The sequence below is a fragment of the Enhydra lutris genome, unplaced genomic scaffold, assembly GCF_002288905.1.
Source record: "Enhydra lutris kenyoni isolate GAN:26980312 unplaced genomic scaffold, ASM228890v2 scaffoldscaffold1, whole genome shotgun sequence".
Classification (NCBI taxonomy): domain Eukaryota; kingdom Metazoa; phylum Chordata; class Mammalia; order Carnivora; family Mustelidae; genus Enhydra; species Enhydra lutris.
Window position 1 is genome coordinate 3,631,383 of NW_019154085.1, and position 23,647 is coordinate 3,655,029.

Genomic DNA, 23,647 nt, shown 5'->3' on the forward strand with positions numbered 1-23,647 from the left:
CACAATTCTCTCTCAGATCTATTGCTATTGTTTTGGGGAGTATTGATGCAAATGCATGTGCCTTTTAAAGGTTAAAAGAATTTGGATTCCATTTTCAAATTCACTTTGTCTTTTCTACAAAGCCATCAGGTTGTTGATAATAAGGACTGTGTCTTCTTTATCTTTGCCTCATCACAGTTTCTAGAACAGTGTCTAGAACACAACAGTTGCTCAAAAGTGTCTGCTGAATTCACATGGATAACGTCTTTTACAACATGGTCTTCAACTTGATGATCTGACTCGAGTCAATAGTCGTATTTAAAACTGGCTATGAGAAACACACTGAAATAAAATTAGTACGATGTCTTGAGCCTCTCTGTTGTAAGGCTATTGCCATAACTTTCAAGTTGGAAAATATGTTTTCAGCACAGATTCCTACAAGAAAATCTGTGCAGTCATATTGCCAGATAATCAGGCAACCAGAGGTGACCCGAAGGCCATATACTTCCTTCACTTTACACACGAGGAAATCAAAGCCTTAAGGAATAAAGTAACTTGCCCAATGTCACACACCTCACAAATAATGGAGTAAGGGCTAGAATGTACCTGTTCTGATTCACTACGCTTCTTACTACTACATCATATGCTTCTACTAAATCCTATCATAGGTTCATGTTACTCTGAAACAAGAGTTGGTATAGAGATTTTTTTTTTTACCATCATACTTTGCTAAATTTTATAAACACTGCAGATCCTTAAAAGTCTGGAAAAGACCTACCCCACCCCCCACCAAAGAAGCAAGACTTAAGCATTGGTATTTAAAAAAAAAAATTGCACAAATGATTCTGATTACAGCTCGTATTAAAAATCATTGCCTTAAAATAGTCTTATTCAATGTCCTTATCCATTTTCCAATCCTTTTGTCCACCTCTCCCAACTTCTCCCTCACACCTCACTCTATGATTAAGTAGGAGACGCAGAATGCAGAGTCCTCGTTTTGGGTTCCACTACTGACTAGTGGGAAATTCCTAAATTAGTGAAGTTCAATGCAAAAAATATTTAATTTTACATTAAACACAGAAGACATCACCATTTGTGTGGGACAACACAGTACTGCATAATTTTAGAGAACAGGCTTCCATGGAATTCATGACCAGCAAGAAATATATGATTCATATTTCAGCCACCAGGGAAATCTTTACCTATAGATACATGTCCCCTTTGTTAAAAGTCTACAAGGAGAAGTAATCCATATTTTCCTTCATCATTCTTAGCCACACTGCTAAGAATGTTTTTTACTTAACCAATTTAAGCTGCTGTCTTCAGCTGCGATGAAGAACAATGAACAGATTGCCCATTTACTTATCTTTTGTTTAGTTGTGGACTCATGAATTCACAACTTAGCCTTTTTCCCTCCTAGCTCATAATAAACAACTTATCCTGTCATTATGGCCTAAATTTTCCCACCATTTAAATTTTTCATTCTTCTCTGAACATAATAGACCACTGTATGACAAAGTATCTGTGCTTTAACAGATCATTTGAAGATAAAAAATGCAATGAAGTCATCATTTTTAAAAAGATTTATTTATTTGAGAGAGCGAGAGTACACATGTGAGTGTAAGGAGGGGTGGAGGGAGAGAATCTCTAGAAGACCCCCATCGGAGCTTGGAACCTGACAGGCGGGGCTCTCAGTTTCATGATGCATGAGATCATGACCTGAGCCAAACCCAGGAGTCTGATGCTTAACCCACCAAGCCACCCGCGTGCCCCTAGCAATGAGGTCATTATTTTAAGTACTGTTACGTTCATACTCCAATACTTTCCATTTTTTCCCTTATCTTTCAGTTTTAAGACACAAAACATAGTCACTGGGTCATAAATCATAATTACCTTGCCTTGTATCTGAAAGCAGAATGCAAACATAATGCTTTCCTCCTCTGATAATGTCTATAATTTACGCGTAGCATTAATAAGGCTCTGGGTATAATTCAAATGTACAGATTGCACTCACAATGCCAGAAACATAAGCTTTTCCCAGAGCAAACTGTCACTGAGGCACCAGCCCGGATAACAGAATTAGTCATTAACTCTTCAGGCAGCCTTTACATTTTCTTTATGGAGTATTTCTACACCCGTCGTAATATTGTGCCATTTTTACCAACTAGTTAAGATTTCATTGTATAAACAGTAGCTGAATATATTCATGTCAAAGATAATCCTTCCTTTAAAAGGTTTCTTTGTCAGGTACTCATTAAAGTAGGTTTCACTTCAAAATGATAGTCACTAATATAGGGCAAACATCTTACCCATTTGGCAGGTTTTTAAAAAATAATTTAATTTTATTAGCACCGTATCAAATCATCAGCCCGTATCAGGTCTCCTGTATTAACAGTACAAGGATCTGTGTCACGAATGCGCACAACTGGTGGGCTTACAGGGCAAAATCTGTGTTTCATATAAAAACCACAAAACAGGAAACCACAGAAGAGATGATGTTCATGGCTACCTCAGAAATCAATCATTGGACACGTCTCTTTGCACGTGCTGTACTTCGTAAACGGTGCTTCCGCCTTCTTATATTAATTTCTTCAGAAATTCATTTTGCGATAAATTCCCTAAATAAGAGCTTCTCTCCAGCTGATGTTTACCACTCCAGGCTGCATGAAGCGCTGGCATTTTGCTTCAAGACAGGAAGTGACAGGAATAAACACAGCGCTAGCTACATTTCCTCCAGATCAGAGATGGCAATGTTGTGAGCATTGTCGTGGGTAGCGTGGGTGACACCGAATTGCACGGAAGCGCCCACACAAAGCGCAGCCCTTCAGAAGGCGCAGCAGACACCATTTTGTCTCGTTCCAATGCCGTTCACAATCTTCTCCAGTTTTTCAGCTGAAGCTTTCAGATGCAGTTTTTTTTTTTTTTTTTCTAATCTAAACCTATTATAATACATGAATTTTTAGGAGGGCAATTTGGCTTCTAGACAGTGGGAGTGGGAATAGAATGGTACAAGAATTGGGGTCACAGCTTGTAAATACATCTGAATTCTCCGAAGGAGTGAAGTGAGAATAGCCTTTATGTACGGTCATAGGGACACCGATAATCACTAAATTAAAGCCAGCATGAAAAGTAAACATCCATTCTTAGATTACTTCATAGGAGAGACCCATGTTTGCCTGGGGCCTGGGTGATGGGGGTGGGAGAGGGGTCAGGAGAGGAGTAGATGAACGCCGCTCCATGTCTTTCTGTGGAGTCACATGAGAAACCAGTGCAGACTGTGGTGTAGGAAGCCTTACAACGTGAGTGGACCTACAGGGACTGTGGCCCAACTGTGAGAGCAGCACTGTAGCTCTGTATCAAAGAGACTACAGGTGATGGTGGCTTCGTGTGCTTTGTCTGGGGATGTTGGGAGGTTGTTGTTGTTTTGTTGTTTTGTTGGGAAGCCAAAGCATATATATGGTTTACATACATGCCAGAGCATTTATGTAAGTCAAAGTTGGCTTTCAATGTTGTAGCTTGACATTTTCCCAAATTTAGTGTCACCCCTTAAGCCATTTGGGGGTGTATCTTTTAGGATTCCCCCAACCCCAGCAGTGCATTCTTTTTTTTTTTTTTAATTTTTTAAATTTATTTTCAGCATAACAGTATTCCTTGTTTTTGCACCACACCCAGTGCTCCATGCAATCCGTGCCCTCTCCAATACCCACCACCTGGTTCCCCCAACCTCCCCTCCCGGCCCTTCAAAACCCTCAGATTGTTGTGCATTCTTTTCTATAGCCTGAGTACTACCCATCTCCGTTTACCCTTTTATAGTGTATAATTTAGTGGCATTTAGTACATTCATGATGTTGTACAATGATCATCACAATCTAGTCCAAGAAAATTTTCATCATTCTATTTTTTTTCATTTTCATCTTGAACTTTTTTGTTTTGCTTTGTTTTGTTTTCAAATTTTTACTTAAATTCTAGTTAAGATGTAGCGTAATACTGGTTTCAGGAGTAGAGATTAGTGACTCATCACTTACATATAACTCCCATCACAACAAGCACCCTCCTTAATACCCAGGACCCATTTAGCCCATCCCCCGCCCAACATTCTCATCACTCTAAAAGGAAAGCCCCTACTCATTAAATAGTCACTGTACATTAGCCCCTCCTGGCCTCTGACAGCCAGTGATCTGCTTTCTATCTCTACGGATTTACCCATTTGGGGTATTTCATATAGATGGAGCTATACAGTATGTGTCCTTTTGTGCCTGACTTCTTTCACTTATTTGCTTTCCAGGATCACCCATGTTGTATCAGTATATTTTGAAGCGATAGGAAGCCATATGGAACCTAGTCTGCTGAATAAGGTAGATATATATTATTTGAAAAATGTTTAAGTGATTATAAAGTAATAATACCAATTTTCTTATGTGTCTCATGTTTTGTTTTTATGTCTTTGACTATATAAGTTCTATCTACACTAAAAAAATACACACAACTAAATAAACATGACAATACATTATTACCTATACTCAGAGTATAAGTTTTGATTGCTTATTGTCCAGTAGACTTTTACAAGGTTCTCTTTGCAGGAGGCAGGGGTTGGCTAAAGGATGTTACACTGAAGATGTTGTACTGGAATTATGATATCTCCCTAACGAATAATGTGAGGTATCCATAAATCAGATCTCAGAGGCAAAGCATCCAGGCTTTTGTAGTCTCTCTTTGTAACATCCGTCCTGTTTAATTGTTCCCTTTTCTAGTTCTTCTACAAAGGTTAAGTACCTAGTTAATGAAAAAAAATTTACTCTAAAATATTTATGACCTAATGAACTTAGAAACTAATGGAGACATACTTGCTTAATTCTATAATTTTTTTTATCATGTTCAGTTAGCCACCATATAGTACATCATTAGTTTTTGATGTAGTGTTCAATGATTCATTAGTTGCATATAACACCCAGTGCTCATCACAACATGTGCCCTCCATAATGCCCATCACGTGGCTGTCCCATCCTCCCCAGGGCCCCTCCCCTCCGAAATCTTCGGTTTGTTTCCCAGAGTCCGTAGTCTCTCATGGCTTGTCTCACTCTCTGATTTCCCTCCCTTCAGTTTTCTCTCCCTGTCCCTGTGGGCCTCTATGCTATTCTTTATGTTCCACACAGGAGTGAAACCATATAATTGTCTTTCTCTGCTTGACTTATTTCACTCGGCATCATCCCCTCCGGTTCCATCCATGTCGATGCAGAGGGTGGGTGTTCATCCTTTCTGACGGCTGCGTAATATTCCACTGTATGCGTGTTCAACAAATGGTGCTGGGAAAATGGGATAGCTACATACAGAAGAATGAAACTGGACATTCTCTTACACCATACACAAAGATAAACTTAATTCTATAAAATTAATTGCCTTTTGTGTCTGACTTTCTCTCCATCTAAGAAGTAGAGAAAAATACTAAGAGCAGATCTTTCCTAGTGCCCTTAAATCATACCATATGGACCAGTGTGGTCCTCAAACTTCCGTGTGTCTAAGAATCACTAGGACATTCATAAATATAAATTCCTAGGACCCAGAGATTCTGATTCAATCTGGTCAAGTATCAGAAATCTACATTTTTAAAAAGATTTGTTCATTTATTTATTTGAGAGACCGTGTGCACAGGCAGGGGGAGGGGCAAAGGGAGAGGGAGAATCTCAACCAGACTTCCTGCAGAGCACAAGCCCACAGCAGTGCTGGATCTCAGGACCCTGAGATCATGATCTGAGTTGAAACCAAGCGTCAGTCACTCAACCGACTGAGCCACCCAGGTGCCCCAGAAATCGATACTTGTGATAACTATCCTAAGTTGGTAGTTCTGGAACTTTAGTGTGCCTCAGAATTGCCCCGAGGGCTTGTTAAGCCACAGATTTCTGGACCCCATTCCCAGAGGTTTTGATTTAGTAGGCCTGGAGTGGTGTTAAGAATTTACCTAACAAGACCCCAGGTGGTGCTGGTGCTTCAGGTTGGGGACCATATTTTGTGAACTATTGTCTTTGATGTTTCTAAAATAACTGAGCCTTGGCATACCTGGAGACATTCCGATAAACTAATCACACTTCTGTAAATCAGGCTAAGCTGTGTGGCAGCCTGTGATAACATAACATGACTTTCACAATGATGGAATAAAATAAAGCTCTGTCCCTAGCTGGGAAGCATCAATACATTCCACAAACAATTTTAATAGGGTACTATTTTAATATAAAAAATCAGTTAAGGACCAAAAACCAATGCATGCAAAACAATGTTTTCTTTTGACATTCAGGTATGCATACAGAAATTTTAAAATTATTGTTGTAGATTTCATTTAAAATAATACATTAAGGAGGGCATGTGTTGTGATGAGCACTGGGTTGCATGTAACTAATGAATCGTTGCACACTACGTCAAAAACTAATGATGTACTACTATGCGTTGGCTAACTGAACATAATAATAAAACTTGGAAAATTAAAAATTTAAAAAGAAACTAGAATTTTCTAAAAATGTACAAAAGATAAAATAAAAATAAAATAAAACACCGAAAAAACACGTGAAGCTCTAAAAAAGTCACTGTTTAATGGCTTTGGTTTTCAGTTAGAAAACTGATTCAGGGGTACAGCCTATTGGATGTTTCTGATATTGCAAAGGAAAAAATTGTCATGAAAGTTTTAGCATTTAATATCTTTCTTTTATTGCATTAATTTCTTTCTATGTTTCTTTATAAGCACAGTAGAATGGAAATCTCATGAACCTTGGAGGGTTCAACATCTTCCTTTGTTTTGTGAGCTTCTTTGCTATGTTATGTCACCTTGAACAAGTTACTCAAGCTTTAGGTTCCTACTCTGTATAACGGGGTATCGTAATAACTACCACCCGGCAGCACAGTTGTGAAAATCAGTGGAATAAAACATTTAAATTCCCAGTACAATGTTGGACTTGTTTGGAACCTATGGTGTTTATACAGATCCCTGTATACACGTGCACACGTCTATCACCAAACAGGAAAGATTTTTTTAAAAATCACCTTCTGATTTTTCTATGTAAGTTCCCCAAACTTAATTCTGCTTCAAAGCAACATTTACCAGAACATGTGGGGACTCCACATTAGTATTCCTCTGCATTTTGACTTCTGGTAGTTCTATGCATTAATGAATTAGGGAAGACTAGGCCCTGGTAAAGTCACACTATTTTTACTGCTATTATAACTTAACAATGAAGTGAAGCATTCCAGATAAGTAATTTCCTATACATAAGTTACTTAAGTCGAATCCATACTCAGTGCCTTCAGTCAATTAATTCTTTGATGTTTTCCCTAGGGGAGGACATTTGTAAGCTGGTGTTCACCGAAGATAAGCAGTAAGAAATGACATCCCATTGATGTCCAGGCCCAAACTGTGATGTCTCCAGACCCTAGTTGTGCTTAGGAACTCATCACATTTTGAGGTCCCCACACCTCCCTTCTGATTCAGAGTGTCCTTGGTGATCTCATGTGTGCTTGGGAACTGGTCCATGTATATTTTCTGCTGTAGCCTCCTGGTTAAGAAATCTGGAGATATAGTTCTGTGACCTACAGTAGGGCTCCAGAATGCTTATTAAAATAAGTGAATTCAGGAGATTCTGCTGAAAGGTGTCCAAGGGTTATATAATGTAGGAAAAAACCCTACACTGGGAGCATTGTCTAGGAACCAGCAGGAGTTGGTTTTCTGCTCCTGCTTGCTGTAATTACTGGAACGGAATCAAACAGGACTTCTACATTCAGTAAGGACTCTCATTAGCCAGGTAGACTGTCAGTTATGATCACCGGGGGCACTCTGGTTCAAGTCAAGTGTCCTTTGGCTTCTAGTGTTGCAAACTACGATGATTTATGAAGCCCTTGCTGCAGTAAGAGATAATTATTGAAAGTGAGACTATTCCTGCCTCCTTACCTGATGCCCCCTTATTAGAGTCAGATTGTTCAAGCTAGCTCAGGGTCCAGCAGAGTGTGGCACGAAGAAGACATTCAGTAAACAAGTGTTGAATGAATCCTCGTGGTGCCACAGCACCAGCTACATCAAAGATTGGGGTTTCTTTGGAAGATATATTTACTTGGCTCGGTATTCATGATCAGGCAGTCTTTCCAAAGTTTGAGTGCCTATCCAATGCAGCTCTACTCCGGATAACTCAGGGATTTGGGGAAGTTTGAATCCTGGTATGCCCAGAAAAGACTAGCAACGTAAGATAGCTCTTGCTCCCCAACAGTCACTTACGGCAGCTTATCAAAAATCACATTCCTTCAACATTCTTAAAATAAAGTTAGACTAGAGCTTATACGAAGTTCACATGAAGAGGAAATTATTTGGGACTCAATGTTTTGAATAATGACATTGAGATTAGACAGGTTCTATTATTAAAGGTCAAATAAGTAGGATTTCTTTTTATCTCGGGTAATACTTGTTAATGTTCTTAAAGTAATGTGGATTTAATTATACAGGTCACATGAGAGTTCCCTCTTGCTTCTAATCAGTAAATATGGATTCCTTCACATTTTAAAAATTTTTATTTTATTTTTTCGGTGTTCCAAGATTCATTGTTTATGCACCACGCCCAGTGCTCCATGCAATACGTGCCCTCCTTAATACCCACCACCAGGATCACCCAACCCCCCCACCATTCTCCCCTCCAAAACCCTCAGTTTGTTTCTCAGAGTCCACAGTCTCTCATGATTCCTTCTCTTTTGATGACTCTGTAAAACCTGTAACTGGTAGATGACAGTGCCTTGTCTACCAAGGTCACAACAATATAGAATTATTAACTTTTATTTTCTCCCCAAGTCAGGAAACTCTGAGAAGAATATCACTAAGATAAACCCTGAATTGGGCTCTCCAAGAACCTAACTGGAAAAATGAAAAATGAACAAAAAAATAGCTTGATGAAAAAAAGAATGGCTTTAATCTGTTGAAAAAAAAAGAGTTTAATAAATTCTCAGCATATTCTCCTATTTACTATGAATTTAAACCATATGCATTTATGACTGCTTTAAAATAGATCATTGTTAGAGAAAAAACAATTACAAAGATATTACTTATAGAAGGTTTGTTTTTAATAGAAAATACTCAGATTCAGGCAACCATGGAAATAGAAACTCCTTTCTTTTGAGTCTAGCATGAGAATTAGGTATTATGTTATTCTAGGTTCTTCCTATGCCATCTAGTGGGAGATTCAAATGGTTTTGTCTGAATTTTGTGTAGATTATTTATCATCATTTCTTTCAACTTTTAATTTGCAGCAAATCAACCACATTACACCTAGTAAATGATGTGTGTCAAATTATGGGTTGAAAATGAAACTAAAGCAGACAAAGCAAAGAGTAAGCCCTGCCTTATATTACAAATAACTTTATGATAGAATATGCTCGTGTTTCTAGCTCATATCACTAGTGACCCCTATGAGAGATTCCATGGTTAAAATATGAGCCATTACTGCTGTTGGCAAATCATTATATTATGGTATGATGACACATTCTAATTTACTCAGCCAAGAATATCCTCGGGACACAATTCCTAGTTGTAAATAGAATACAATGCCTTCACCTGCTGTTTCCTGTCTTATTTCTCTTCAGCACCCCCTTCTCTGCATGATGAAATCTTACCCAGCCATCAAGATTGCTCTGGTATCGTGTCCTCTGCAAAATTTGCCTTTTGTCCCAGGCTACACAGTCTACCCACATGACACAGACGTAAACATGGGGAAGGGCCTGTGGGACTAACCGCCCCTCCTATTGCACCTAGAGCACTTTGTTCTCATACTTCTGTTATCACATTAACTGGTATTATTATTTTCTCAAATAGAGCTCCTTGAGGCCAAGGGCTATTTCTTTTTCATCTTTGGATTAAAAAACCATGAATGAATGAATGAATGAATGAATGAATGAATGAAAGTAAGTACAGAGTCATCACTATGGCTCACTTCTCTCACTCAGTTGGTTGCAGAAGCCACTCATACTGAATTCCCACTGACGGGACTGAAAACAGACGGGGAGTCATGGAGTGTGTGTGAAGGCTCAGTGGGGAGCAGGAACCCAGGAATCAGCAGGAACAGCTCTCGAGGGATATGTGATGACCTCCCTCCTCTGCCCCTTCTCCATTCACACTCAGTCCCCTTCTCTCCTAAGATGAAAGGTCTCACAGGTGGGGACTTTGCTTAATTCCACTGAGGCAGGCTTACAGATGGCAGTGAGAGTCACAGGGATCTCAAGTGCTAATAGCGGCAGTTCGGCTGAAAGAGAAGGAAAAAACTACAGTACTGGCTGGGGACCGTCATGTATCTGCACAGGCAAAGACTCTCTCTTGAGTTCAGATCCAGCTACCAACACTTCCTAGGGGTTCTCTTTTACTCACCCCAGATAGGCTCCTCCTGTGACCAATTTGTAAGGAAATGACCACCTCTCCTGAGAGCCAAGGGGTCAGTCATCATTAGCCTACAGAGCACCTTCCTATCCAACCCCTCCAGCACTTACAGAGCCCTTCCCTGGAGACACCGCGACTCTGAGTGGACCCAGGTTCAGAGGACACAGAGAGGAAAGGAAGCAATAAACATAATCTCGCAAGAACTATATGGTTATAAAGTGTGTTGTAACCATACTCCAAATCAAGATCAGTCCAGAACTACAGAAACTTGTGACTAACATCATCACCTTTACTTCCTAATTGCAGGTACAAAATATACAATCCTTCTCCATCCATCCTCCAACTTGGTAAGAATGAGTAAAGTAATTTAAAACCACTTGAGGTTAAAATGGCCATTTTTCTTGTTTATGAGTTTCATTTTATCAGATGTTCAGGCTGAGAGAGGGTAGGCCAAGTTTTTTTTTCTGAGCATTAACGTGTGAAGTACATGTAGGATCTGTAGCACATGGATGAGGCCACAGGCAATGAACAATGAGGTCTGAGGGCCACAGCTAAGAGATCACTGAGGACAAATGGCATTAACTGGGAGGACAGCAATTAAGGAAGAATTTTGAGAGTTCTGGTCTCCAGCTCAGAAACAGCATCACTGTTTTTGCAGTGAGTTCAAGACAAACATCTTGCACTCCTTGGTTTCTCTCTCCTGTCATACCCAACATCCAGAACATTCACACATCTTGTGAGTTTCATAAAAAAAATTTTCCAAGTATATCTAATACGTTCACTTCATGCCATTCCAGCGCCACCAACCAAATCCAAGCCACCATCAGTTCATTAGAACCAACCACACTGCCACTATTAGCACTCTTGCTGCCACTCCCTACCACCTCCCATACTACTGTCCACACAGTAGCCAACATGGTCTCAACAAAGGGTAAGTCATGTGACTTGTATCATTTAAGGTAACAGTCGCTACTACAATAAAGAAACCCCCATATTTGTGTAATGTGGATTTTACTTCTCACTTGCCTCATAGTCCCATATAGGGGATCCTTTGTCAGAGCCAGGCTAGTGCAGGGCAAAACCTAGTTATTGTCAACACATGAAATTAACATCCATCAAGCTGATAGAAGTGGAAAGAAAAAGTGAGGCAGACACGTCTGTTCCTCTGATACGTTTGCTCATAAATCACTCCTGCTCACATTCCAATAGCAAGAATTCATCCATGGCTTCTCTGGAAGCAAGGCAATGCCCTGGCTGGGCAGCTGCTCCCCTAAAACAACTCCGGCGCTCTACAACTCTGACGTGGGCAGCTGCCATCTGTTAAAATGTAAGGAAGAGTTTATTCATCTGCTTACAACTGTCCTAGTGCTTCCTGTCTAACTATACCCAGAGCGTCCAGACCCTCATGATCTGACCCCTTCTACCTCTCTGGTCTCATTGTGCTCTGGCTCCCAAGGCCTTTATTCTGATCCTTACTTATTGCCAACCCCGCGTTTGCTGTTCTCTTTGTCTAAAAGATTCTTTCATTAGATCTTCATGTAACTGATTCATTTTCATCATTTACAGAGATAAGTGGTGGGAACCAGGCATTTGCACTTTAAAGGGCACCCCAGGTGACTCTGATGTGCATGGTCACTGGCCCAAATTCTGAAAACACCTGGACAGTGGTTGACAATATAAACTCTAAGAACAGAGATACTTTTTTCATACACTAGTGGGACCCTTACACCAAGTCTCTAACTCTGGGCCATTTACTTGGGTCAAATAGCTTGGAGTCCAGCACACAGTAAGTGGCACAAAGGAGTGGCTATAGGTGCATCGTGTAGTTTTTGAAAAAATAGGTATAGAATTAGACAAAAGAAGATTTGAGCAAGTGAATGTTAAATAAGGAAGTGATGGGACTTTGGGAAAACAGTTCGGATGTGCGTTGTGGGATTGTGGAAGGACGCTACAGAATCTTAAGGAGTGGAGTGCTGTCTCAGGAGTGGTTTGAGATGCCCGTGTCTAAGGTCACTCTGAGCACTGGAGGGGAGAACCCGACCAAGAGACCAAGTCTGAATGAATTCTTACGGTTGGGACGTGAGCAGGATTGATTTATGTGTCTCTCCTGGGCAAAAGTATCAGAGGAACCGATGTGTCTGCCTCACTTTTCCTTTCCACTTCTATCAGCTGGATGGAGGTTAACTTCCTGTATTGAAGATAACTATTCTTCTGGATAAAAAGAGACCCTATTGTATGAACTGAACAGAGAAATGGATCAGAGGGAGAAAACAGAAAGAAACAGCAAAAGAGGCTGGTAATATGAAAACCGGGCCGAAACGATGGAAGAGAAACACGTGTGATCTCAGTGTGGGCAGAGCCTAATCTCACAGGAGGGCGGTGATTTCTAGTCTAGATTATTCCCAAGAGAAAAAAGCCTGAGGAACTTCAATAGACACAGAAAGTGGTACAACATGATCCTCAGAGCAAATGACCCCCTAGAAGCCGGAGTCCCGTGGTCAAGCTTTTGAAGAAGTGATGCTAGTCACAACAAAGGGAAAATGGTGCATTGATGAGGCATCGAGTCAGAAACTGCAATGATCACGTGGGAAACTGTCTTCTGACTTTTCCACAAAGTCGCAATATTCCAGCAGACAGGAAGCTTCTAGGGGTGAGTGGGGTGCAGGGGGCAGGGGCACGATGTAGGTTCGAGAGAGTCAGGCCCGGGATGTAGTTCAGAGGTGGGACATCGTGTATGAAGTGTGTGTTCAAGGAACTGGGAAGGGGATGGAGCAGCAGCAAAGACTGAACTCTGGTGGCCCGGGGCCCTGCGCCAGTAGGCGGGGCCATTCTCTGCTCACAGACACAGGCCGCAATGGCGCTCCTCCCTCCCGCCAAACCTCCACCTGCTGCCCTGTACAATCCCCCTGACTGCCCACCCCAAGGCCCTTCCCAGGCCCACGTCAGACACGGACCGCCCACCTGGGGGGAGCTTAATGAAGATTCCACGTGGGCAGGCTGGGCCCAGGATGTGTGAGGGCTAAAGCTTGTAGTACTCGGTTCATCCTTCCTCAGAAAGGGAAGATAAAATACGTAAGAAAATGTTTGGTCTCCAAAATGAACATTTATTAAGGATAAGAAGTGGATTCACGACAAATTACCCTGGAGCTTCGGAAGGCCAGATCTGTCTCGTGACACTCGCCTAGGAACGTGCTGGATGTAAGGGCCTGGTTGGCCAGAGGGAGCCATTTTGTTGCGGTGAACTTGTATTGACCCTGCCCCTCCCAGAGGAATTTGCTTGCAAAGCCTAGATACAAGGGCGGGACAGGCTGGATAAAGACATCCAATCAGTGGGGCGCACGTATATCCACTAGGTGAATTGAAATTCAATTGGCCACCTGTGTGTGGGCAGGGCAGGCTGGATAAAGACATCCAATCAGTGGGGCGTGCGTATATCTACTAGGGTAAATTGCAATCTCATTGGCCACCTGTGTGTAGCCCAGCTAAACTACCTCTATAAAAGTTAGTCTGTGAGGCTGGGAGGGGTCGCCTCTTTGCAAGAGAGGGCCCTGACTGGTCAGTTTGATTCTTGATGCTTGGCGCGAAATAAAGCTTTGCTTGACCTTCGCTTTGTATCAGTCTCGCTCCTTTGATTACGGACCCTAACACTGGAAACGCGCCCACAGAAGAGCAGTCAGACTTCCTCCGTGCGGTGACCCCAGGAGCCCCCGCGCTCACAGGCCAGCAGGCAGGGCCCAAGGCTGAAGCTTCATTTTCTTCAGAGCGAAACTGTCTTTCTGTCAAGAAGTATCTCCTCGCTTCAAGGTCAGGAAACTCTGCCGCCTGTCCACGGCGAAGGACTCGCCACGTCTTCTTCATGAAGCTGCTGTGCATGTTTTCCTTGGGCTGGAGAGGACGAAGCATGGCCGTCAGGGAAACCCCGCCGGGAGCTGTGGCCTCAGGCAGTCACGACCTCAGGGCCACCGGCAGGGCCCGAGGCTCTGACTCTCCCAGATCCGTCGCCGCATCCCTGCAGGACACACACTGCTTCTCGCCGCCCGCACCTCAGAGGGAACTTGCGTTTGCGGCGTCATCCATGAGCCTCTCCGGACTCGCTCTCTCCGCTCCGTGCTGCTCTGCGCCCCGGAAGGCGGACCCGTGGCCATGTCCGTGGCTCCCATCATGCCCCGCTCAGGGTCAGGTGTGGCAGCGAGAACCCCCAGAGGGAAAGTGAGGCTCGGCTCCTTCGGGCTGGCTCCCCCGCGGCGCCCGGCTCCCAACGCTCCTTCCAGGCCCTCCTCTCACACAACCGCCCTCTCCAGGGGCGGGAACAGCCCCGTATCTGCCATCTTCAGGCCCGGGGAGTAATGTCTCCTCCGTCCCAAGTCTTGGGGACGGTGCCGTCCCTTGCTGGTTTCTGTAAACACCGTCCACACCTCTGTGAACGCTCCTTTGTCAAACTCTCCTCAAATTACCCAGTTTGAATGCTCATTTGTTTTCTGCTTGTACTGTGACTGATTTCATATTATAATCACCAAAGAGGAAAAGGCCTTCAAAAACGTTTCCCTGGGGGCCCAGAATGAATAATAAGGGGAAGCAAAAAGCATGAGCCGACACTGAACGTACCAGCCAGTAAACAGATTGTGCCCGGAGGATGCCACAGCAAGCGGGTCTGCTGCTCTTCCTCCTGGCAGTGGGGGCGTCGGGAAGGCAGCGCCGTCCGGAAAAGACCAAAGTGCAGCATCGGAGCTGGGAGGCCCTGTGTTCCCTCTCCGCAAACCACAGGTTCCTCCAGGCAGAAAGGACCTTAATAAGGTAAAAGAAGCCATTGGATTAGCTAATCAGGTTATTGAATATGTTCTACTTGAATATTTGCAAAGGTGGAAAGCATTACTGTACAATAGCCCAGTCAGTTACAGGGCATGTCTAATTGTCAGAACATGATATACATATTTGATAACAATAGAACATTATATAAATATACAGATATTTATATATTATATATAATTAAACAAATTAAGTTAAATATATATATATAAGATTTCATTCACTTACTTGAGAGAGAATGAGTGAGTGAGAATGAGCAGGGAGAGGGACAGAGGGAGAAGCAGACTCCCTGCTGAGCAGGGAGCCCAATGCAGGGCTCGATTCCAGGACCCTGGGGTCATGACCTGAGCCAAAGGCAGATGCTTAACCAACTGAGCCACCCAGGTGCCCCTGTTAGAACATTATGTTAAGCAAAATCTGCATCCCTTTAACTTGCTTGTGTCTATTTCTTTTTTTTTGAACAATATAGAGCCAAATGTGATCTTTCTTCCTTGTGGCAGACCTACAGATATCGGGGGAGAGCTGCCCTTTCTCACCACCCTCATGTCTTGAATGACCTCTGGTTCAATGCTCGTGAAAGTATAGTGACCAAAAATGGACATAATACTCTATGTAGAATTTTGCCTGGAATAGCCATATAACATTCAGCTACGCTTTTCCCATGATTCTTTCCCCACCCCTTAAAAAATATTTCTCTTACTTTTAGGACACATTTAAAATTAATCCTCTCTCCCATAGCTGCTACTTCCTTTATCTGTACTAAAATTATCTTCTCCTCGCAAATCATTTCCTATTTCAAATGCCTCTTTTATAGCTACCCATGGCTTTTTCCATCATATTCAAGTTTCTTGATTTTACTGTTACTGCCTGACCCCAATCATTATTTTTACTGCTTGCTGATTTTCTTTTTCTCCTTTCTCCTCTACATCTTTGGTCTCTGTCACCTCCACTGAATATACTACTGATTTCACACTGAACTCTGTTTGAAATGTTCAGCCCATTTTTTGTCATCCTTTTCTATTTTAGAAGTCCCTTTTATGTAACCACCTCATAAAACACAGAGAAAAATACACACATAGACACTAAATCCAAATGATCTTTTATCCTTCAAAGTTCATGAGCATCCTCATTTTATTTTTATTTTATTTTTAGAGGGGGAGCGGGGAGGGGGCAGAGGGCAAGGAGGAGGAGAAAGAGAATCTTGGGGAGCCTCCCCAAGGAGCCTGATGCAGCTCAATCCCACAACTCTGAGATCATGACTTGAATCAAAATCAAGAGTCAGGTGCTTGACCGACTGAGCCACCCAGGTGCCCCACGAGCACCCTCATTTTAGTGTCTTGATCTCATTCTTTGAATTATATACTAGTGTCAAGATAAACTGTTAGAACCAAAATCATATCTTACAATGCTTCATAAAAATGTTAAGCCCTTTATAATTACATAAAACCTATAGAACTTGAAGTAACATGAGAATAACACTTGAAATAAGTTTGATCGACAATCATTTCATTTAAAGATGCATGATATAAATAACTCAAATTATGTATAAAGTTCTCATTAAAATATGTGTCACACAGGACTCACCTGTACTTAGCTTTACCTCTCATTGTGAGGGAGGCTTACAGTGCAGGTTCCTGAGCTCTGATGAAATTCTACTCCCTGACCCTGTTTTAAAGGAAGAGATTGAACTAAATATCTAGTAGTGAGCATTTTCTATCTATTCCATGCATACTTCTGGACACAAGCCAAGTTAAAAAACATCTGAATATAGATAGAGAGACTGACATACAATCTTACAATATTTGTCTAACAGAATTCCTTTGGTTATATTTATACATTTTTATTGCAGGAGCTCAAAGTTCTCCACAGATAGTATCTTTAGAATCCTCATAACATACTCTTTAAACAAGTAGAAGCCAAAGAGGATTGCATTCTTTTTTTTCTTTTTTGTATTGATTTTTGTTTTTGTTTTTTTTAAAGAACAGTCCTTTAGAGGCAGAAGGGCCTTTCTCCTGGGGTTATTCATCTTGACAAGTTGATGGCTAGCCTTAGGTCAAGGTCACACGTTAAGGTACTGGTGTTCTAAGAAAAGAATTCTAATTTAATGATCCGCCCACAGGATCTGGCCGACTTCCATATGTACAAAGTCAGTACTAAGACACCGTAGAATAAGATACTGACTAAAGCTCTGTCTACAAAACTCACTGCATTTTCTGTTAAAGCATTTCTGGAAGAAGAATCAAACTTACAAGTACTATATGAGTGCGAGTCACATAGTCATGACCCCTCAGGCCCATTCTTCCATGATATCAAGCTCCCACGGATTTGCTACCTTCTCTTCTCTAGACTTCAGATGTATGTATCTCCATCTTACCATCCTATTATCCTCGGATTTAGCATTTCCTTGGACTACCACTGTTTGCCCAGAATGAGTCTGAATTTGCTACTCTCTTATTAGGATTTGCTCTTGGAAAGCTCACCTTCTCCATGAATACTGAAGCCACCATTCCCACTTGGCTCAAGTTTGTATTAATTTCTTCCTAACCTTCCCTCTTTCTCTTGACTTACTTCCTCTTCCTCCTTACTCTCCAAATGCCCTGCCACAAATGATATGAAAGCATATTGTACTTCCTGCTGGTGGGCCAGACAGAATCACCCCCAGCATTATGCACAGTGGGCTATTCATGCACTGCAAGTGGTTCTTCCCTAACCAGAAGTATATAAAAGAACGATGGCTGGGCCAGAACTTTTTGCCCAGAATGAGGCTCATAATTCTGCATTCTCCCTACTGACATGTTACTCTAAGTTACTTAGTTGCCTGGATTTGGGGGCCCTTGTTTCCCCCGAACTCAGGTATTTCCTACTTAAGAATTGCTTCTTTACTGGGAAAAAAAGATTTGCAAAATACATATCTGATAAAGGACTTCTATCCAGGATATTTAAAGAACTCGTAGCTTAATAAAGGCAAATAACCCGGTTAAGATGGACAAGAGTCCAGATGTCCATCGGCAGACAAATGGATAAAGAAGATGTGGTATACATATACAGAGGAATATTACTCAGCCAACAAAAAGAATGAAATCGTGCCATTTGCAATGATGTGGATGGAATTAGATTTTGTGCTAATTGAAATCCAAATTTAGGTTTTCTGCTAATTGAAATCAGTCAGAGAAAGACAAATGCCATATGATTTCACTCATATGTGGAATCTAAGAAACAAAACGGATGAACATAGGGGAAAGGAAGGAAAAATAAAATAAGATGAAAACAGGGAGGCAAATCATAAGAGATGCTTAATTCTAGGAAACAGAGTTGCTGGAGGGGAGGTGTGTGGGGGGATAGGGTTATTGGGTGATAGGCATTAAGGAAGGCAGTTGATGTAATGAGCACTGAGTGTTACATGCAACTGATGAACCAATGAATTCTATCCCTGAAACTAATAACACAGTATATGTTAACTAAATTGAATTTTTAAAAAATTTTAAAAGAAATGAACAAAAAGTACCAGATTTCACAAAAGAAGATATTCAAATGTAAAATAAGTACATAAAAAAGGTGCTCAACTTCATCAGTCATTAGGGAAATGCAAATTAAAACCACAAGGAGGCACTACTATAAATGCCATCAGAATGCCTAAAGTTAAAAGACAAATAGTACCAAGTCTTGTCAACGATGCAGAGTCTTTGGAACTCTCATACATTGCTGTGGAAATGCAAAACGGTACAACTGCTTTGGAAAACAGCTTGGTAATTTCATGTAAGATTAAATATGCTCAATATATGAGCTAGAAATCTTACTCTTAGGTATGTACTCAAGATAAAAGAAAAAATATGTTCCATACAAAGATTTGTGCTTTAATGCTCATAGTAGCTTTATTCAGAATAGCCCCAAACTAGAAGCAATCCAAATCCTCATTAACTGGTGAATGGATAAATAAATTGTGGCATAGCCATACAATGGTATACTACACAGCAATAAAGAGGAATAAACTATTGATATAAGCAACAAAATCAGTTAATCTCAAAAGTGTAATTATGTTCATTGTAAAAAGCCAGGCAGAAAAGATCACATACGATGTATATGAACTTCTAGAAAAGGCAAAACTATAGCGATGGAAAATTGATCAGTGGTTTCCAGGGGTAGATGGGGAGAATGGGATTGGCTATAAAGGGACATGAGGAAATTTTTTTAGGTAACTTAAATGTTCTGTATTGTGAAAGTGGTGGTAGTTTTTAACAGGTTTTCTTGTTTTTTGTTTTTTGTTTTTTGTTTGTTTTTTTTTTTTACAAAACTCAACTGTATGCTTAAAATGGGTGAATTTTATTGAAGGTAAATTATATTTCAATAAAGATGATTAAAACAAACAAAATGCAACAAATGTTAATAGATGGTATTTTAAAATTTAGGATTTCTATTATTGTTATTCAGGAATGGTGAGGTCAATAGGTCAAGAAATGGCTGCCACTAAAAAGATTGCTTGTTCCTCACAGTTCCCAAGAGGGAGAGATACCCATGCCACAGAAGGAACATGGAAAAATACCTGGGCTGGTCAGAAGGCAAAGAAAGCCTGGGGGAAATGTGGGCAAGGCATTTTATTGTGGCTTCCATGGGAAGGAAAGGTAAGGCAGGCTAAACAGGTTTGGGATTGGGACTGGCTAGTTTGAGTAATTTCAGCAGGCTCTGAGGTACAGAGCTCTCTCAGATTGCCTGATACCTGGCTTCGGGCTGATTACAACAAATAGTGGCCCTGAGTATGAAAGCCCCTTAGAGGGACAGTGGGGATGTGCGCTCTGGATTGATTAGTTAGCAAAAGAAAGACACACTTGCAGGCAAATCCCTTACTGTCTCCAGGAGCTGGGTAGCACTGAGAGTGGCGGTCTCTCCAGGGTCAGCGAGGCAAGATCCTAGATGCCCAAACATCGGGAATACAGAAAATAAAAAGACATGGTTAAAAAGATATGTGATAAAATAAATACACAAAAATGTTAATCACAGACTCTAGGTGTTGGGTATATTGGTGTTCCTTATATAATTCTTTCAAGTTCTCGGTATACCTGAACATTTTCATAATAAAAGTTGAGGGAAAAAAATGTTTCTTTGGGTATTTCATCTCTTACCTAGTCATGGCTTCTAAGAGCCTGTTTCTCTACCCTTGTCTTACTTACCTGCCTAGATTCTTGACTTCCCACTTGCTCTGAACATTACTGTTACCTGACTCTCTTAGTTATGAAATTCAGCTGAGTCTCCCTATCAGCCAACTTTTTTGGACTCCAGGAGTCACACCCGAACTAGCCAAGACTTCTTATTACACAAAGTCACTAAATAGGCAGGGCCAGCCCAGGGCATAATGTGAATCAGATGAGTTCCATTTTCAAGCACCTTATATACTTTCTTCCTCAGACCTCTGCCCAGCACCTGCACACACCTCTGCTATAGAGTGAATTGTGTCCTCCCCCAGATTCATATGAATGTGACCTAATTTGTGACGATAGGAGCTTTATAGATGTAATCAAGTAAAATGAAGTCATTAAGTTAGGCCCTAATCCAATATGACTGGCATCCTTATGAAAATTGGAAATTTGGACATAGTGATACAAAGGAAAGATAATATGGAGAGACACAGGGAGAAGACAGGCACCTATAATCCAGGGAACACAGGAGGATACACCAGAAGCTAGAAGAGGGCCTGGAACAGATGCATCCCCAGCACCTTTTGAAGACTTCATGGTCTTGTCAACACCTTGATTGTGAACTCTGTCTTCTGAAACTGTGAGACTAATACCTTTTTGTTCTAAGCCACCCAGCTTGTGAATATTTTGTTACTGCAGTTGTAGAAAACTAACAATGGCTATAGGCTCTCTTTCTCTTTTCCTAGTCCAGTACATTTGTATCCTCTATGGTACCTCACCCACATTTATAGTAATGGACAGTGTCTCAAGTAACCATTCATAAAAACTGGAATTTCCAAAGTGCCTGTAGCTTGGAAAGTTACCAGGGAGTAACTAAGAACTGATAAGCTAAAATGAAGCCAAAGAGTACGGACACTCTTACAATGTGCCATAACTCTTGTGGGGATTGGTTCATATGCTCGTTAATTCATAGAACAAGTCTATAATGATGCTGTCTCAGGCAGTATAAGAGGTGGGCAAGGAAAATAATCTTAGGTGTAGGAAACATCTCATAGTTTCTCAAATTACACCAGTTAAATTGCCATGCATTTTTACCTGGAAGTGTACACGCTGGCAAAGAGACAATTTCTCACCCAGAAAAATGTGCTGGTTAAGGCACAGGTCAACAAATAAGTGCCTGATTGCCTCCAGGGTGGCACTTGGTGTGTAATGGTATTCTAATTTGTGGTAAATCATCCCAAAAAATCCATATTTTCATTAGCTAACCTCTTACCCCTTTTGCTTCTATGCTAACACTGGAAATGCTGAGACCAGAATGACATGTGTAAAGATGCTTTTCTGGTTCTATTTGCCAAGGGAGGGGGAAAGCCAAGGACTGATCTCGTCTCAGCTTTCAGAGAGCTGAAAAATGTCTGCACAGAGGATTGGGGACACATTTGCCATACACGGCCAAGAGAAAACATTTGGCAAAAACAAGCAACAAGGAAGATGTGGTCCATATACACTATGGAGTATGATGCCTCCATCAGAAAGGATGAAACCCAACTTTTGTAGCAACATGGACGGGACTGAAAGAGATTATGCTGAGTGAAATAAGTCAAGCAGAGAGAGTCAATTATCATATGGTTTCACTTATTTGTGGAGCATAACAAATAGCATGGAGGACAAGGGGAGATGGAGAGGAGAAGGGAGTTGAGGGAAATTGGAAGGGGAGGTGAACCATGAGAGACTATGGACTCTGAAAAGCAATCTGAGGGTTTTGAAGGGGCCGGGGGTGGGAGATTGGGGGATCCAGGTGGTGGGTATTGGAGAGGGCACGGATTGCATGGAGCACTGGGTGTGGTGCAAAAATAATGAATACTGTTACGCTGAAAAAATAAAAAATAAAAAAAAAATATATATATATAACTGGAAAAAAAAACAAGCAACAAAAGTGAGAAAATAAAGAAATGACTGTTTTCTGTAGGTTAAAACAAATTAGTGAGGACTGATATCCAATTTCAGAGAAAGTACTCACCATTTCCAATAAAAATATTTCAAAAAGGAATGCCTTAGTTAAAGAAAGAAGATTAGTTTTTAATTCACTACAGTGCTTTCAATCAAGGGGTTTGCCTTTTTGACTAAGTGGGGGGAGAATAAAAGGCAGTTCTTGGTAGTTTGGGTGGCCATATTAGATTTGGATATTGGTTTCCCAGGACAGATCTGTGAACACAACATGTCACGATCTTCTAAGAAGAGCAAAAGGAAGGCATTTTGAAAGAACATGGCTATATTAAATTAATCTAAGTATGTTCCTTTTCCATTATAGATCCCATCACTTTTTCAACACCTCATCATTTGAATATTATTCAAATATTATTATAATATAATTTATTTCAATGTTTTCAAGATAATAGTTTTGTCATTTCAACAATCTTATTGTTTAATTTTACACCCACATGTATTTGACACTATTCTCCTAGTTGAGGATGTAGTGCCAGTTCACAATGGAAAAGTAATTTGTTAATCATTTGTATGAGTTCTCTTGTCATTCATCAGAGGTGACCATATTCCATCCTAAATAAGTGCCGAACTTGAGAGTTTGTAATCCAGTGAGATTATCAGAGTGATCAAGCAGAGGTCAGCTGGCACTTCTGTCCTTTTCCCCTAGAGATCAGAATGACTGGCTCTCTCTTCCTTCCTTCCTTCCTGCCATCCTTCCACCCTCCCAGGATTCAGTTAAAGGGTTCAGTCTTTCTCCTCAACTCTGTATGTCCCAATCCTATACTACCTTCAGTGTCCTTTCGAGTTGAACTAAAAGTTTTTCTTCCCAACCTACGTCCCCCTTGGAACAATGATGGTCACTAGTAGTATTACTCTGTACCATCATCTACTCTTGTGTCTTGTTTTGCAGTTTTTAATTTTGTCTCCCATACTTGACAATGAGCTCCTAGGGGACAAGATTCATCTTCATGTCCTTCCTATGGCTATTATATTGCTCTCTGCAGAGCAGGTGCTTAAAGAATACCTACTGAATGACCGGGTTCATCCAAAAATGAAGTATTGAAAAGCAACATAAAATTTTTTTGATGGACTACATCTTTTGTCCAACAATTTGCTCATTCCTAGAAGTCCCTGAATGAAAAGCACCAGGTAAAAAAGGTTTCTTTTCTTTTCTTTGACAGAGAGATCACAAGTAGGCAGATCACAACACAAGTAGGCAGAGAGGCAGGGAGAGAGAGGTGGGGAAGCAGGCTCCCTGCTGAGCAGAGAGCCTGATGTGGGGCTCCATGTGGGGCTCAGTGCAGGGCTCAATCCCAGAACCCTGGGATCACAACCTGAGCCAAAGGCAGAGGCTTTAACC